The sequence below is a fragment of the Nansenia antarctica genome (assembly GCF_963989245.1).
Source record: "Nansenia antarctica genome assembly, chromosome: 6".
NCBI lineage: Eukaryota > Metazoa > Chordata > Actinopteri > Argentiniformes > Microstomatidae > Nansenia > Nansenia antarctica.
Window position 1 is genome coordinate 57977613 of NC_137676.1, and position 10000 is coordinate 57987612.

Sequence of the window (10000 nt, forward strand, 5' to 3'; positions counted from 1 at the left end):
GAATAAACAATAACGTGAAAGATAATCTTTATATATTTTATATTTTAAGTGCCATGCATGCCCTTGAATAGCAAATCATCGTTCGGACATGCCCCCTTAACTTCTTCTTTCACATGAGTGTGTGTTTGCATTGAGATGTGTTTTTCTCTCAGTGTCTTCTCTTTCAATATAAAGCACATATCTCCAAGGTCTTTACTGACTGTGCCTCCCTGCCCAACCACTTTACAAAAGGCACCTTTAGTGATCTATTTTGTCCAACTGTTCATCAAGTCGATGTTCTACATCATATTTACATGTATATCTGCTCATTTCAAAGAGAATCTACCCATAGAAAATAAACAAATAAATACAAATTAAGTAGGTTAGTGACATACCAGTTAAATACCAGTGCTCAATAAGAGATGAGCTTTGAACCAAATGTAATGACTTTTACATTCTCGATTTCCAAAATTCTTCCTAACATTATGACTTACACTTTTTTTTACCCCACAAGTGGAAGTCTTTGCATCCACTAATGCCATCACTAACATTACCAGCTTGGATTTGACCATACATCTGAGTGATTATGATCATTACACTAGAGTCCGATCCTAACCAGGCTACCAATAGGTGTATCACTCCATTCAAGCCCACAATCTACATTCATACCATCTTTTAAAGGCAGGAATGTGTGTTTGGATACGTACTGCCTTGTGGACAGGAATATTCAACAGACATTGACTAAAGTAGCTACACAATAACATAGCCAAGACCAAGAGGGAAGCCCTTCACACTCTGTAATCCGTCTATTATCATCTGGGCCCAATATTCTTGGTGGCAAGCTACCATGCAAGGCGCCGGCCCGCTCATTGGGAGCAATGTGAGGTTCAGTGTCTTGCCCAAGGACACCTTGACACATGGTCAGCTGGGGATTGAACCACCAACCTTGCGATCATTAGACGCCAGCTCTACTTCCTGAGCCACAGCCGCCCCAAAGATGGACAGCTACGTACTAGCTACTTCTACTTACAGCTATTTATCCCCAAAAATACAGTTTGCACGTCCATCACAGATATTATGACTTGATAACCACTCATGGACCTGACTCATAAAGCAACCCGGGGATGGACAGCACCAAAGGAGATGATCTCTTGATTCTGTTTCCTCAGGCCAGTCTGCACAAGGCTGACTGTTCAACAGGCCATATATTGAGTATTGTTGATGTTTCAGTGGGAGTTTTGCATATCCGATAATATGCCATGGGTTAGACATGTGGTTAGACATCAAAAATATGTTCCCAACGATCTTGAATTGTAGACAACATAGTCGTCAAACCTTTTGACCCTAACAATAGTCTTTCCAAACCAAGCAGGTCCACAGGAGTGTGACACTTCATAATAAAATAAACACAATAATCACAATTTACAATTTCAAAATCACACATATAGTATAAACAAATCTGGAAGCATTTTCATGACTACCACAGATTCACCACGATTACAGAGTGGAGCCCTTTTGTGCATAACTTCATTGCTTGTTATAACCCAGGAGACAACATCAATATTTATTTTGAATATGGTTTGCATGGTGGAGCATACGAGCAGACGGATTTGTCTGTGGGATTTACTGACACATAAAGGTGGATAGCTACTGAAAGAAGAAGCGATTTTATTTTGACTTGAAAATAATATTTAACATAAGTAAATAACTGGTAGACATCCTTGCATACAGTATATGGATCATTATATGTTATTATTTATTTGTTCTGTTTTACTTGGCATTGGCGTTGGCGCTTCACATTTGACCACATTTCTTTTTAACAATATCTACAGTAACACCAATATACTGTATATGTCTGTCAATATGTAATATTCAACATGTAAACCCTGTAGCATACAACATGTAGGGCCGGTTTCACAGACAAGGCTTGAGCCTAGTCCTGGACTAAATCACACTTTCAATATAGAATCTCCATCAAAGATGCTTTTTAGTCAAGGATTAGGCTTAAACCTTGTCTGTGAAACCGGCCCGTAGTATTGTAATGATTCTTAAGTCTTGACTAAACACAACAGTGCATTATGTTTTGCACGGTATTGATCTAATTTAATCTGTTACACTAAAGTCAACAGATTAATCTTGTCTGCCCTCTCCTGCACCTTCTCCACATAGGTTGCGTCATGGCTGGTGGCGCTGTGGTCCCCAAGGATTCCCTAGAAAGACTGGGCTGCTGTTGTATAACAGATGGCTGTTGTCAAGAGTCTGTGTCAAGGGAGGATGCGGAAGTCCACTCTCCCCTTCGTTGGCGTCTTTGTTTGAAGTATTTGCCTCTCCCACATCCTGATTTGTCACCCTGCGTTCTTTGACAGATTCCTGTAACTCCTGTTTCAACTTCGCAAGTATTTTTTCTTATCTGGTAAGCAGAGGCGTCGTTAGGATTTTGAAACCCTGGGGGCTTAGCCCAGCTAACGTTTCGTCAAGGTGGTGGTGGGGTGCTAGCAATGTTTTTGGTTGAGCGGGGGCTTGCGCTAAATCGATGGCGATGCGCTAAATGGCTATTTTTTCTTTTTCCCGGACCCATAAAACATTTGGGGCTATAGCCCCAGACACCCAGGTCTAAAAACGCCTCTGCGTTCCTCAGTGACTCTGGTTGTTACGTCTCTTCCTGAGCTTTCATTACATCAGATAAAATTAACACTTATTTAATATGATATACTTATCTAGTGTTTATTTCAACTTACTCTTTTACTGTAATTTCTTATCTCCTATTTCTTGTTTTATTCCTGGTTTTATTGTGTTGTGTTTTATCTATTTCTTATGTCCTATTGCTTGTTTTATTGTGTTGTATTTTACTTATTCATGTTTTCTTTTTGTTTTAACTCATGTTCCTATTTTAACTTACTCTTGTTTTTTTATGTTCAGCACTTGCAGTTGCATTTTATGTATGACTTGTGGTACATAACGTTTGATTGATTGATTGATTGATATAACCATTTCTGGATTTTTCTTATTTTTCTTATGTCTAACGGTTGGGGCTTTTTTTAGTGTTAAGAATGTGAACACGTTTCCTTGACATTAATATAGTCAAGTAAGACAAAAACTGAGCACTGATCTTTATCAAAAACCCACAGATAAAAATACCTTACTGAGGAGCGATAGCTACCCTCCCACTAAGCTTAAGAAAAGCCTACCTATCAGTCAGTTCAACAGGATGAAGCCTGTATGTGGCTCAGAGGAGAGATATGAGGGCAAAAGGAGGATCTCAGGGTGCGCTTTAAGCAAAATGGCTACCCAGACTATTGGATAGACAATGCTTCCAAGCGCTTCCATAACTTGTCACAAGATGAATGTCTGAAACCTAAAGAAATAACTACGAGTGTAAACAGGCCACATTGTTTCATTTCTTACTCCCCCTTTTCAGATTAGGGTTCAGGATAATAAAACATGTTTATTTCAAAATTACTAACAAACAGAATAGTCCCAGTTATTGTTTATTATTACAGATAATCCCAGTTATTGTTACACTATCGCATAGTAAGAAAAGCAACGTTCATAATATGTTTAAACATTTCTAACTAACATCTGTTTAGGCCTAAGCACAATGTGAACACAATAATATATTTGTAAAAAAAGGTCTGGTTCTACCTGCCCCCCAAAAAAAGCTTGTCCTCATTTTCATGCAATAAACGGTTTGACGGAACTTGACCTTATTGAAACCACTTAATGAACAGTATTTTAATTTGTACATTACGGCAGACACGACACACAACACAGCTTTGTGTCTAAATATGGAGCTCCTCTCTTGAGGGTACTTTCCAATGAGGAATTGCAGTACTCTAGTATCTCATTACCAAAACGCATACCTGTTGTTCCTCATAGAACTTTAAGCATTTTCAATTAATCAGTCATTTGGTAGATAATCAAGCCCAATAGTTCATATTTCCAGTGTCATGATTCAACTCAATTTAGCTCAGTTTGATTAGTTCTACTCTGATCTACCTCTTCACTCCTCATAGAGAAACCGTGTATGTATGTGTGTGTGTGTGTGTGTGTGTGTGTGTGTGTGTGTGTCAAGACTCACTTCCCGTTTCTTAAAACAGCTTGAAGAACCTACAGGCCAGCAGACCCCCAGTCAAAGCCTGAGCATAGCTCTTTTCCTGACCTCGACCTCTCTCAGCACCCCCCCCAGACCCCAACTTGCTGGTACCCTTTTCCCACAACGAGTTAGCTAGTGGAGCTAACATACGAGTCAAGATCTCCGACAGCCTCTCAGTGTCTTCACCTTTAATCCATTTCACTTTTCCCATTGAAGTGTGGGCTGAAGAGGCCCTCGAGGATACTGAATGGGCCTAAGCCACAGATCAGTGGACTTAAGTAATTCATCAGGCCTCCCTTTTTTCCACCGACGTGGAGCTCTGTACTGTAGGTGAAACACGCAGTAGGATTGCCATCTCAGCCCTGATTACGACTTAATGCAATTTCTGCGCACCGCTGAGTCTAGAGATGTACACAGACAGACGTGCACACACACAGGGTGATGTTTTATTCATGCGTCTTCTGCCGACAGAGGCTAGGCCAGTGTACAGCAACGGACCAGGGAGTCACTAAGTGGGTAAGAACACTCTGTTTGGTGGTCATGGGGCTCTGACCCCACCCCAAACTCACCGCTCTCTCTCCTCTGCCTGCCTGTGTGAGACAGTGACCTGGACACATTCAAAGGCCTTGGTGGGGGACACGTATGGGAGAGGGGAGGGGAGGGGGGGGGAGAGGTAGAAAAAGAAGAGAGAGGCAGAGAGAAAAAGGACAGAGAGGTCTTCACACAAACCAGATTACCCAAGACTCTACCTGGGACCCGATACTGACCATGGGTCGGGTCGAGTTCTGTTGCCGCTTGTTTCGGGTCCGTGTGACAATAAGATAATAGAGCCGAGCGGACCCGTAATCAGCTCTTATCACGGCAGTAACTTATGTACTAGTGTCCATCACCCAAACACATCATCGCATCCAAACGTGCGGCTGCTCAGCTCACTCACCACACACACACACACACACACACACACACACACACACACACACACACACACACACACACACACACACACACACACAGGCTAGTGAAAGATATATTGTTCTTTGAGGAAAGTAGGCCTAGCGGTTTGCAGGAGAGTGAGGGGCACCTTTGCTAGTAGAGGTGGAAAAAAGGAAAGGAGTACAGTGAGGAAAAGGCCACGGGCACCTCTTCTGTCTGGACCTCATTTATGCACATTGTCCATAAAGAGGGGAAGAAGGTGCAGCATGTGTAGTACTTGTGGGTAGTGGTGGTCTAGTGGATAGTGAGTTGGATTGTGATCGGAAGGTTGTGAGTTCAAATCCCGCCTGAAACCACACCACTACTAGTGTGCCCTTGAGTAAGGCACTTAGCCCTCAGTTACTCCAGGGGGAATGTCCCTGTAATTCGTAATTGTAAATCGCTTTGGATTAAAAGCGTCTGCTAAATGGCAAAATTAATTAAAATTAACTTAACATTGCCCTCAAGTCCCACCTGTTTAACAAGGCCTTTGGCCTCTAGTTAAGTTGTTTTTTGTGTTTGCCTGACTGTTTGTCTGATAGTTTTTTGGTATTTTCTTGTCTCTCTGTAAAATGACCTTGGGTCCCTTGAAAGGCAAGTCCCCTAAATTCAAGTTATTATTATTATGATTATGATTATGATTATGATTATGATTATGATTATTATTATTGTAGTTATAGTACTACTACTAGTGTTAGAATGTGATATGTTCAAAACGGGCACTTCCCATCTTCTGAAACATACGGTCATACCAGAAATTTAAAGTAGTGTCAAGTAGTCAAGAAGTCTCAAGGCTGTCGATGTTTTTGACTGATTCATATTGCGCCTGTTTGATCCCTGACGTTGATGACTTGTGAAACACATTCATGAAAATCTTTTATATTTTATGATTCTGATGATCCTTTATTTTCATTGTAAATTGTTATATGTAGTTTTTAGGTCTGCAACCCAATTAACTGTGCTGCTGCCTGTCTTGGCCAGGATGCTCTTAATAAGACTTTTGCTATTCCTTTAAATAAAGGTTAAATCATAAAAAGTATAAAAAAGTATCCAAACTCTCATGACATCCTAAGGTCCAAGGGAAAATGGCATTTCAGATAAATGCACAACATTATGTGCCAAGGACTTTGAGACCGTTTGGAATGTTCCCCAACACCATTCACTGAGCTAGCGCAGACATTAGTGGAGCGATGTATGGTGGAGGTGATGCTAAAGATACCATATTATGGTCCCCTCTGGTGTGACACTGTCTCGTTCCACATCTACAGATAAGATGGATGACGACCATACGTTGATGGCAACTCATTGCATCACACAATTCCTGCAGATTTTTCAGGTACTCACTCTGTGTCACTATTATATATCTCATATTTTCTCTCATTCTCTCCATCTTATTAACTATTCACGTTATATACATACTGTATATACTGTATATAGTGAATTCTCACACCAGTCGAAGACAGCAGACATAAAGGGAGAATTTCTCCGAGAATACGCTGTCGAAGTGGAACATCACTGGAGACACCCCCAACAAACGTTCAGCACTGCAAAACTGACATAAACATTTTAATATTTGACTCGTACCGTTATACTAATTATATATTTATAATGTAATCTTCTTCATTAATTAATTTCCCCATCATCCGAGAGACGGAGACAGTGTGTAAAACTGTGCAGATCATTTTATGTTTTTAAAACGGGTTTGAGCTTTATTAGAGACGGGTCACGTTAGCCATGTGACTTGTACTAGCACACACGTCTTGAATATTTTATCACACTCAAAATCTAGATCAAGTAGCTTTATTTATAATCTCCTATGGAGCTTTCTATACAAGCTTGCTTTCTCTCCAGATATTGTTGTTGTTGTGGTCTTCTTTGATTATGATGCAATGACTTACACCCTGCACTAAGCACTGTACTATACTGTATTGTTGTTTTGCTTTGTATCGTGTTGTGGACTATGTTGTTTGTGTGTGGTAGTACCGAGAGAGACGAGGCTGAAGGATTTCATTGTATTAATACATATGACAATAAACTTGAACTTGAACTTCACCAGCATATTAATAGCTTGTAGGTTGACCTATGAGGAAAAATATAAACTTGTTTTTGTTATTGATCTGCTGCTAATATGCAGGCAGTTCTGACCCACTGGGCACATATCAGCTGCTTGGCTCATGTGTTTAACACATAAAACACACATTTAAGAAGGGATCTGGCAAAAGGAGGAAGAGCTAAAAAAAGCTTCCCATTGCTGTCAGGACTGCAGAGTACCTATCTTCCGCCATAGACTGAAGACCCCTTAACTGTCCCTCCTAAGACCTCATCATCCCCTCTACCCCATGTACAGTTTATCTACTGGCCCTAGCATAGATTACTTTTTCTTGCAATGACTGATGGAAAGATGATTCACTTACTTAGACAAATGTATTTGTTGTAAGTCACCTTGGATACAGGAGTTTGCTAAACATGTTTGTGGAAAGCTAAAGCCACTTACATCCTGTATTGACCAGTGCAAGGCCCTGGCTAAGTTTTTCCAAGCCCTTCAGATTGCAACTCAACAGGAGACGTGGTGGAACACTAAACTTGAGATGACAGATTCTGTGCTTGGTGGATTTAATGGCATGCAATCCATTTTGCTGGATAGGTGAGGAAATTAGAAAATAGATAGGTGAGAAAATGAACTTCACTGAAAAATGACCGTGCCCTACTTGGGGACCAAAACACCAGCTGCTGTCACAAACGCATCGCATGAGCACCTTCACTAAAGTAAACTTCTCAATTGTCTGAAAAACCGTCCTCTCTTCAACTCCTCCGTCTTCATGTCCTGCGTGACGTTTAAAAAGGATGAGTGGTCGCCATATTTAAGAGCGGATCAATTGTCAAACAGCCGGATTCCTGCCTGTCCTCGCCTCCTAGAGGAGAAGAAGGGGGTGACACCTAATCTGGCCCCCTTTAAAATGGCCACTGTGATCTGTCACTTTGATAGTGAGTGGCCCTTGGATTGTGTGATTACTGAAGTGTCATTTGACTGGTACTGATAAGATGATGTCTGAGTGTTTGAAACTAAAGCATACACTGATATCGCTTTGATATTTTAGATATTTAACATTTTTACCGTTTAGCAGAAGCTTTTATCCAAAGCGACTAACAATTAGAGGGATCACAGGGAAATCCCTGGAGTCATTTAGGGCTAAGTGGCTTACTCAAGGGAACACCTGTTCCACCTGGGAAACCCAGCATGAGTGTGCCCTTGAGTAAGGCTCTTACCCCAAAGTTACTCCAGAGAGACTGTTCCTGTAATGTTGAGATTGTTGCTTACATGCCTGTCAACGTGCCCACCTCAATGTCAACATAGGCAAAGGTTTATTATAACAACTGGTTCAGGGTCAGTATTCTGTGTTAAACGTATAGTGATAGAGTATGATTCACTTATTTAAGACAAATGTACTTTGGATAAAAGCGTCTACTAAATGTCAAAAAAAAAGTTTATTTATTTATTTAAATATAAATAAGGGGATAATCTGTTCTATCGGGTTCAGTTACACATTTCTGGGGTCCGATTCACTTCAGGTCCTGATTTTGTGACCTGAGAAAAATTACAGACATGAACAGGTAGAGAGAGAGACAGCCAAGGTGGGTAAGAGAGAGAGAGGGAGGGACGGATTGAAAGAGAAAGAGAGGCCAGTCTACCAGAATATGGGAAATTAAAATGTATGGAAATATAGAGAGACATAGACAGATAGAGAAAGCAAGCACTGAGTGATAGAGCAAAGGAGAGGGAGAGAGCAGGAAATGAAACATTAAATGCTTGCTGTAGAGCAGAATTCCCAGGGTGCATTCACAAGAATCTGCATCCTGCCTGCGGTGTCAGAGGCAATCTCCTGCCAGCTGTGTGTGTGTGTGTATGTGTGTGTGTGTGTAATGCCAGTCAGCTTCCAATCGATATTCGGAGGGGGTGGGGGAGGGGGGGCGGGGGGGGCAGAGGAGGCAAATACCAGGGGTTTCTTCCCTGAGAAAGAGATTAAGTGTGTTGTGTGTGTGTGTGTGTGTGTGTGCGTGCGTGTGTGTGTGTGTCTGGGAAAGAGATTAACTGACTGTGTGTGTGTGTGTGTGTGTGTGTGTGTGTGTGTGTGTGTGTGTGTGTGTGTGTTTGTGTGTGTGTGTGTGAGGGAGATTAAGTGTGGATGCCTGGCCTGAGATATCAAGTGAATGTGTAATTGTGCCACCGTGTGTGCCTGGGGGGGGGCCCAGTGTGGAGGTGGCAGAGAGGGAGGCCTTCACACTCACATTACAAATGAATTCTCTCCCCTGACTCCCTCTGCTCTCCATCTCTCTTCCTCTCCTTCTTTCTATGCTGCCCATTTCCACACCTTTCTCTCTCTCTCTCTCTCTCTCTCTCTCTCTCTGCCTCTCCTCTGCTCCTCTAACTCCCTCTGCCCGGTATCTCCCCAGCCTTCTCTCTCTCTCTCTCTCTTTCTCTCTCTCTCTCCTTTTTTTCATCTCTCCACCCCCCATCTCCTCTCATTTTCACCCTCTTTCTGTCCCCGTCCCTCTCCTCTCCATTGCCACCCATCTCCCTCTCTTATCACTCTCCCTTTGTCCCTGATGTCTATCCGTCCCTCTATTCTCTTCTACACCCCCCACCCCATCCCTCTCTCTCTCTCTCCTTCCACTCCCTCAGTCTCTACTCCGTGTCATTCTCCTCTGCCTGATATGCCTCCTCTCCCTCCTCTCCCTCCATCTTTCATGCTCTCTCATCTCTTCTCTCATTCTCTCCATCTCATAACTCTCTCACCCCCGTCCCCCCGCTCTCTCTCTCTCTCTCTCTCTCTCTCTCTCTCTCTGCCCAACAACAGTCCCATCTGTGGACCACTGAGATGAATAAACGAGTGCTGCAGTGCTCCCAGTGAATAAAGTGGTTCCAAGTGGCTGTGCGTTCCACTGAAGGCCTGGAAC